Source organism: Selaginella moellendorffii, unplaced genomic scaffold (assembly GCF_000143415.4).
Source record: "Selaginella moellendorffii unplaced genomic scaffold, v1.0 SELMOscaffold_90, whole genome shotgun sequence".
In the NCBI taxonomy this organism is placed as follows: Eukaryota; Viridiplantae; Streptophyta; class Lycopodiopsida; order Selaginellales; family Selaginellaceae; genus Selaginella; species Selaginella moellendorffii.
In genome coordinates this window covers 431,930-441,469 of record NW_003314351.1, presented here as the reverse complement: position 1 = coordinate 441,469, position 9,540 = coordinate 431,930, and positions in this window count along the sequence as shown.

The following is a 9,540-nucleotide window of genomic DNA, read 5'->3' as shown; positions in this document are numbered from 1 at the left end:
TCGGGACACTTCCACGTGTCATGTGTTGGTCCTTTTTGGGTCCCTTTTTGGAGCCTCGCTTATTGCTCGCTTCGTGCTCATTCCTCGAGCACTTCGTTGGGAGTTCCACTCCCGCTCTTGACTTTTCAAGTCGGAGCTTTTGGTCCAAATGTGTTATGCTCATTTGGCTCTCACTTCGGCCACTACCACGTGGCACCCTTCCGGCTCCACTTTGGGGCCTAGGGATTTTGTGTCTCACAACTCCACCACCCATAGACGAAGTTCGATGTCCTCATCGAACAGTAAACCATTTTGTAAAGTAACACTCGCATGTGTTACCATTTCCATCCTTGGCACTCAGCCAATATTTGTCTATGGTTTGACATTGAAGGCTCACCATGCCTCATCCATCCTCTAAGGAGCATAGTCTCTCCAACATAGAGACTCATTCAGCCACCTGGGGTGGTTTGCTCCCTTTTATTGGTTTAGTTCTCGCTAAACCCGTTAGAAACACCTTCTCTAACTCAATTCCACTACTCATTCTCAAGTAGTCTCAGATTCCATCGACATAACCTTTGCACTTTGGAACTTTTAATTCTGATTTCTCGAAGTCAATTTCCTGGGTGTCTCCGACACCTTGCATTGCACATATTGTGCAACTTCACTTCCTCATCCTAGGAAGTTCTCTACTCGAGGGCAACATCATCCTCTCTTCGATTTCGTGCCACATTTGGCACTAAGTTCCGGTTATCATAATTTGTGTTAGGGCTGTCCACGTCCCTATCACTTGGCTACCTTACTGCTCCCACCTTTGGAGCTTCCACTTTCGCCATATTGGAGCAATTGGGAATCCATCCTTGGGAACACATTGCCTTTCCCACAGTCCATTAGTACCCAACACCTTAGTATTCTTGGCCTAACTTTGCCATTTGGATTCTTTCCTATGTTTCCCATGGCTTTTTACTTAGTCACTAGTCTTTTGCTCCTATCCTTGATTGTTGCACCCAGCAACATAGGATTGCTACCTCCATTTTTGAGGTATCCTTTCGGTTCCATAGCAAAGACTCTTCTTTGCTAAGTTCGGAGGGTGTTCACCCCTAGTATGTCTCTTTAACATCTTCTGCTGTGGCCTCTATCCACGGCCCAACTTTGTGACCCTCCCATGGGTCTCTTATACAGACTACTTTCCTCGGACTCACTATGCCATCGATTGACATGTCTCATTTCCCTAAGGTGTCCTTCTCACTTGGTCACTTTGACCAAGCCACACCATCATCAATAGTTCCAATCAACACTTTGAACTTGGAATTTTATCCCTTAACCTCACAAGGACTTTGTCCTTGTTTTTGGCTATAAGATCACTGTAAGCGACTAAATTTTCCATTTTACTTTAGTCACTTAACCACACCTCTGACCACTTGGAAGAGTCTCATTCACAACCTCCATAAGTCCAACTCAGGACTTGGGGCTTGCTAGCCCCGAGAATGGCATCCATGCCACTCAACCTTAGCACTTGGTCCAAGTGCTCCACGTGTCCGATCTCATGATCGACACCCCAAGGTATCACCGACGCACCGGCCCGTTACGCTAAGGCCATGCCCATTTACCTTGGTCACACTGGTGGTCCAACACCACCTACATTCCAATCCTGTCTCTCAAAGACTTGGTCATCCATCCATGAGTGATCATCCCAAATCCACTCCTTAACATCCTTAGGATGCCTACAGATATGGGGAATAGCCTTCCCCAATATCTCCGTTCCGGTCCTCACCAAGTCCCTTTCTGTCCTTGGCTGTGTTCGCCAACACCACCATTGGATCAAGGCCCACCGGCCCGACCACTAAGTCCCACTATCCTCTAGGACTTCCTCACCGTGTGACTGTGTCCTTGGTCACCACACCAGAGGGCTACTCCTCTTCCTTTCCACAGTCTGGGACTTTGGGACACCATTTCAGAACACCGTGGCCCTACGCGAGCCTCATGGGTACTCTCCCCGCCTTCCGCCTTTGGGTGCTCTAGCCATGGGCTTAGAGCGAGGTTCCATTGAGCCACACCAGGTATCCAAGTAGGTAGTGCCACCCACACTTGGACTGGGAGCATCGGCCAGTCGATCTCCCGGGGGAACTAGAGCCGGCTCTTGAACACTTCACCAAGCTACCCCGCTTGTCGGTCTGTGTTCACTCTAGTCTTGGACTTCCCAGTGGGCAGCTCATCACCCAACACTGGGTCCGGCCTTCCTGGGCCAAACTGGCCTTTCCTGGCCAAACTGGCCTTTCCTGGCCAAACTGGCTCCACTGCAGTCCTCCCCCTACTATACTTTTGGAGCTCACCAAACCCCCCAGGGTCTGGGAGACGAACGCTTTGGGCTTTCACCCTCTCAGACTCGAACTCGGACTCGGACTCGGACTCGGACTCGGACTCAGACTCGGACTCGGACTCGGACTCGGACTCAGACTCGGGCTCGGGCTCGGTCTCGGCCTCGGCCTCGGTCTCGTTCTCGGTCCCGATCTCGGTCTCGGTCTCGGTCTCGGTCTCGGTCTCGGTCCCGGTCTCGGTCTCGACTTCGGACTCCATCTCGGACTCCATCTCGGACTCCCTCTCGGGTCCATCTCGGACTCCATCTCGGGTCCATCTCGGACTCCATCTCGGGATCCATCTCGGGTCTATCTCGGACACTTCCACGTGTCATGTGTTGGTCCTTTTTGGGTCCTTTTTTGGAGCCTCGCTTATTGCTCGCTTCGTGCTCATTCCTCGAGCACTTCGTTGGGAGTTCCACTCTCGCTCTTGACTTTTCAAGTCGGAGCTTTTGGTCCAAATGTGTTACGCTCATTTGGCTCTCGCTTCGGCCACTACCACATGGCACCCTTCCGGCTCCACTTTGGGGCCTAGGGATTTTGTGTCTCACATCCTATTCCAACTGGGGATGCCTGTCCAATCTGTAAGCAACCAAAGAGAATGACTTGAGAGACAATCCATGGGGTTCAAATATAAAGGGAAAGGGCTCATGAACAAGAGTGCACCCTCTTTTCCAATTGGTTAAAGGTTTTGGGATATTTGGGGTTAAGCGTCCTTGGATTTGAATAATACTAGGCTGGGTGACCTCTCGGAAAGTTTAAATTCAGGAGCTTATATTTGGTATTAGAGCTTAAATTCAGGAGCTTATATTTGGTATTAAAGCGGTCTCAAGTCCAACTCTGTTGGAAAGTTCGACTCTGTTGGTTGGCTAGGGGAATCACACCATATGTTGATTGACATCTAGCTGATCCAGTTTGCTCCCGCTGGGCTCGACCCAAAGGGACTAATCTACAGCGAGGCCGCGCATTCTAGGGGGCCTAGGGATCATTGACCCCAGCGACATGGCGAAGGCGATGAGGTACAAGATTTTTCTCATGGGCTTGCAACAGGGGAGACAGCCGTGGCGACTCATGTTTCGGCAGAGCCTCCTAGCGATACGCCCCAGACACAATGCAGCCAAACCGTGAGAGGAGGACCCACGGTGGCTCTTCGCAGAAGGACCGACGCAGGTAGTGAAGGGGGGCAACTTCGTCCAGAGCCTTCATCGACTGTGGAGAGCCTTTCCGCTGGAGCAAACACCACCGACCAGGGCCGAGGAGTGGCTCAACCAGCCTTTGTTTTTCAATGCACTGTTCAAAGAGGGAGGTGTGACACTAGGACGAGAGACACACCACACGATCTGGAGGAAAATGCACGCAAATGGATTCCGGACAATGAAGCAGCTGACGGGAGTGATTGACAGGGATTGGTGGCGAACAGCGAGAAGGACTCAAGTGTTTGGACCTTGGAAGCGACGTAACATCCTGCTGGACATTCTGCGACTCCTCCGAGTGGTGAACAACACGAAAGCAGGGACGAAGTGGCCGAGAAGATGCCTTCAAGCAGGGGACTTTGTGGCGATCCAGCGGCAAACAGAGTGGGAGGAACACGATGCTGTGCGACGTCCGCTAGGGACGTGGACTCGAGCATTCACCGCACCTACACCAGCATGGGAAGAAGGGGACGTTGAGGTGTGGTTCGTTGCTGCACCAGAGCTCAACATAGGACTGCCGTTTCGCATCACGAGAGGAGACACGCTTCTCCCGATGGGTGAGAGACAAGAGATGCCAGACGTCACGGACGATGAGGTACGTGGGAGGATTCATGTGCTTAGGCACTCACCCAAGAGGCTGGACGTGGTGGACTCGGAAGACCTGCTGGAGGGCGATGGATCACTGATATGGTGGCGACAGCAGCTACTAGAAGATCTAGACTGGGACCCTGCTGCATGGCGACGAGGGACAGGAAGCTTTTTCTCCTATGCAGTCAAGGAAGCGCGGAATGGACTGCTGACATCACGAGAGGAGGCGAGAGAGGAGATTCCGAAGCTGTGGCAGAAATGGATAGCACAGGGGGTCGGCGCGGAGCAAGTGGTGGACAACACGATTCACTTCTGGAAGTTGCCCGTGCAGGAAAAAGTGAAAGTCACCTCGTGGTTGGTAGCGAACAATGGACTTCCGGTTGGACAGCGATTCCAGGACGACGCGAGTCGCAGGTGCAGGGAGTGTGACAAAATCGAGACAGTCAAGCATGCACTGTGGGAGTGTGACACTGCAAAGGAAGTGTGGCGCCAGATTATTAAGGCAGGGAAGGAGTTGGGCGTGACACAGGATTTTGAGGCCCGCAGTGGGGATGTGCTTCACTGGTTTGAGGAAGCGAGGGGCCCTGCCCAGGGCCCAGCCCTACGACACATTAGGTGCAGAGGACGACACGGCTGGGGGATTCAGGTCCGGTGGGACATGACCGGGGCGGAGGTAGGAGTCCCCGTGTGGGAGGCGCTTGGACATGCTCGATGGGCAATATGGCGAGCGACGGGAGTCCAGGCCCTTTGGGAAGCACGCAACCGGGCACACTTCGAAGGGACACAGGTCAGAGTATCACAGGTACTGGTAGAGTGGTGGAGACTTACACTGGCGGCAATACGGCTTCACCATGCTATCCTCCGGGACAGGGGGAAGCTCGAGAGGCTCGAGGAGTGGCAAAAAGCATGGCTGCCATGTTTTGGTAGAGGAGATCACAAGGAGGTTCGTTGGAGATGGCGCCCCCCGGAGTCGATCTTGCGGTCAGCACGAAGGGGGGACGTGGATCTGGACGAGATACGACGGAGACGACCGCAGCCGCTTCTACTGCAGGCCTAGTCTCACTTTAGATGAGGGAGATCACCACTAGGTAGCATGAGCTTTGGGCAGCATGCCCAATTTTTGTATTAGTCCCTACGGGACATTGGGGAATGTACATACACGTTTCATCGACCCAAAGGGACTCTCGAGAGAGCTGCGGCTCTCAGCTTCCATTCACGAGGGCGTGAACTTGTAGGGAAGCGTGGTGCTCTCAGCTTCCATTCACGAGGGCGTGAACTTGTAGGGAAGCGTGGTGAATTGTAAGCAACCAAAGAGAACGACTTGAGAGACGATCCATGGGGTTCAAATACAGAGGAAAAAGGCCCATGAACAAGAGTGCACTCCCTTTTCCATTCGATTAAAAGCTTGGGATATTTGGGGTTAAACATCCTTGGGTTTGAATAATACTGGGTTGGGTGACCTCCTGGGAAGTCTAAATTCAGGAGATTACACAATCATGGTTCTTGTTTGTTGTCGATCACCAAAGGAGATTAAGATTTTAAGTGAAAATGTCAAGAAGATATTAAAAAAAGGTGTTATCCGAAAGTCATATAGTCCTTGGGTGTGTAAATTTTATCTTGTAACAAAGTTTAATGGGTGTATTCATTTCTACATTGATTATTGTTTGTTAAACAAAGTAACTATCCTGGATGTATACCCTCTTCCTCACATTATTATTCTCTTAAATCATTCCAAGTTAAATCTTGTTTCTGGGTCAATAGTTAAGAAGGATATTCCCAAAACCACTTTTTGTACATCATTTGGTTTGTACAAGTTCTTGGTGATGCCATTCGGTTTGAACAATGCTTTAGCAACTTCATGTCCAACTTAATTCACTAGAGAAGTGTTTCTTGTCAAAGAGCACAATAGCACTAGGACTGTTATCTAGTCTAGTTTAGCGTTAAAGTTTAACATTCTTTTGATACAAGGTGAGAAGTCTTCTCCATTTTTATTTTTTTTTTCCACTTGATCAAACATTGACTTTCTCTTTTGTTCTAATATAACATTATCAATCAATGATATCACGCTTTGGCAAGGCACCAAATTGGCCTCTTCAAATCATCAGATTTGTTTTGTAACTAGATCAATTAAGTGGGCTAGATATAATAACTTCATGGCTATAGGTTTGCAATAGTGTCATTAAGCAATGCCCTATTAGCCATAGTTCTAGCCACAGCCCTAGCTATGGCACTATGGCCTTGGCCATAGCGCCATTGGCTGTTGGATGGCATTGGTCATAGCTGCTGGCCACTAGATGGTATTGGTCATGGCCGCTAGCTGTTGGATGGCATTGGCTATGGCCGCTGACCACTAGATGATGCTGTGAGATTCACTGTGGCCACTTAGTCATGGCTCGCCATTTTTCTTAGACATAATTAAAAGTGGTGAAAGCCACTGTGCATTTTAGATTGGATAGAATATTGGCAACAGTCCTTGAGTGACTGTTGTTTAACTCTTACTAATGTCACTGAGTTTGTAGATGTTGATTTGAGATTTTGCCAGTGTTATGGTTTGTGCATTATTAAATTAAATAATATTTTCTAACCTTCCCTTCGAGTTCATATGGAAAAATTTGCTTGGGTAATTATTTCTAGGGCTTGGCTTGACTAGAATGAAATTGGGATGTGGAGGAGGGTGTGGAGTGTGAAGAGTGATGATTTCTTCATCACAATTGGAGAAGTAAAATCAAGCAAGCTTGTCTCTGTAGAGATGAGAGAGCTAGAAGTAAACTATTTTTTCTTTTATATTCTTTCTTGTATCATGCAATTAACACTTCCTATCATTCTTGGGATGATGCATGTTGTTTGTGGGAGTTTCTTATGTATCTACAAAGCATAGCTTTGCAATGGTACAATGGTCTGGACATGGAGACTTATGAGGATTAGAGCAATTCTTTTGAGAAACAAAGAGTCACGCGAGTAGAGGAGCACCCCTTGCACCAGTCTCAAGGCATAACATAGCTACATAGCTACATGAACCTACATAGCTCTCACTAGTGATGTAGAGGTTAGAACTTCTAAACTCTAAAAACTTTCTGAACCATCCCAGCAAGAACAGGAGCATATCTTGAGTTATAAAGCCACAAATTCCCAAAGAGAGAAAAAAAAAAGGATCAATGACACTCTAAACGATAAAAAGACTGCATGCTCCTGTTGTTCCGACCAAAACAAGAGCCATAAATAAAAATAGAGATCACTAAGGCAGTTCACTTGTGCTTCTTGTTTAGTTAACCAGCTAGCCTTTGAGCTTGGAGCTTGCAGGACAGAATCCGATTCTTGATTCTTGGCTGGGGTTAAAAAATAATCAGCTGGCATCTTTATTCCTGCTAAGTAGTTTTTTCACTTTTACAGTTTACATTGTATTCAAAGGAGATGGAAACATTCCACTTTGACAAGCCTTATACCTCCAGCAAGCTTATGACTTGAATCACTCAGTCAAGCCTCAGCTCCTCACAGCTCCACAGTGTGGAGCACTTGACAGGTGGATCACCACTGCTGTTACAGTTTTACGAGGCCAATGGCAACAAAAAAGATTGTGGCAAGGATCGAGGGGGAGTACACACACAAGCTCATTGTGAATCTCATCACTTGGAGAGAGCTGCCCACTAGAATAGTGTTGGTGGTTTCTGGAGAGCAAGGCCATAAACTCAATCTTATGCATGAGGAATGGCTTAGAAATTCATGAAAAAAACACTTTCTTTTTCTTCCAAAACTTATCGTGAAGTTGAGACAAATGAGCTAGTAATATTGAGCTATGATCTGATTAGCACATATGGAGAGATGATAAGAACAAGAACCAAACTTTTGAGAATGAAAAACAAACTTTTGGAAAAATTGAGAGTGAAAGTTGGCTGGTCAGCTCCAAGATAATTGATGTGAAAGATGAGCTCTTCTAGGAGATCTTCCTTGCCTCTCTAGATAACCCAACCAATCCCTATTCCCACTAAAGATGCTTGTTAGATCAAGGTTCCTGTTCAACATTGGTCACCCATGGAAATCAAGATGTTGTGAGCTAATGTGAAGGATATGTTGAAGAAAGGAGTTATCCAAAAGTCTTAGAATCCTTGGGTTTATGAATCTCATCTTGTGACAAAGTTTGATAGGAACATTTGATTTTGTATTAATTATTATTTGTTTAATGATGTGATTGTTCCTAATGTATACCCACTTCTTCACACAATGGATCTACTTGATCGTTTGGGATGGAGTCAATGGTTCACCAAGTTGGATCTTGCATTAGGGTATTGGCAGGTACTGATGGTTGAGGAGGACATTCCTAAAATTGTTTTTTGTACACCCTTCAGGCTGTATGAGTTCATGGTCATGCCATTTGGTTTGAACAATGCTCTAATAATATTTCACCAGATGATGGATGAGGTTCTTTGCAATCTGCCAGAGGTGACTATCAACTTCATTAATGATGTTTTGATCTATTCAGATAAGACATGGGAGGAACATGTTGGTGATGTGCACAAGGTGTTGGATTAGTTGCGAAAGATTGGCTTGAAGCTAAAGCAGTTTAAATATGTGTTTGGTTCTAAAGACACTACTTATTTTAGGTATTACATTTTGCTTGAAGTGCTAAAGTTTCCTAGACCAAAATGCGTGAATGATATGTAATAGTTCTTTGGCAAGGTGTAATACTTTGGTTGGTTCATGGATCATTTATTTGATCATACTACACTATTGTGAGCTTTACTGGCAATCAAGCAGCCAAGGCAAGGGAGCCCTTGTGGCTGAGCTCGTGCATGCATGGCAACACCATGCATAGCATGCACCCACCTGAATCTAGCCCCAACCTGACCTCAACTATCCGACTCCTCCAACTCACACACTATTCTTACTATACTTCTAGAACCCCCCAGAGCCCCCCTAGGGCATGGTGGATCTAGAGGGAGAAAGGTTGGTAGACCCAAAAAGAATAGTGACCAGATGGTGGCCTAAGTATAGTGAGAGGAAGTTATGACCCCTTTAGTGATGTAAATTCTATAAATTGGTTGATAGCCAACTTGTTGTTAATGATGTAGATAATTTGTGGATATATGTCTGCACTCGTGACAATTATAGCATTGTACAGGTCATGGCCCTACTCCTCTTGTGTCTACAGCTACAACATAAATTCCAAGTAACCTAGTCATAGGATTTTGCATAGAAACATAAACTGGTAGAAAGGCCAAAATTGCCAAGATTCAAGAATAGGCCATCCGCTGATCTGCCGGAAAAATCCTCCTTGTAAGGAACTACAATACAAACTATAATCCAATAATCTATAGCCTGGCCATGCCCTGGATATTCCTTTCAGAATATTCCAGCCCCAGGAGGATTTCCTTCGTCGACCGGAAATTTCCAGGAGTAAAACAGTCAGCTGGCACCTTGCACTTGACCCC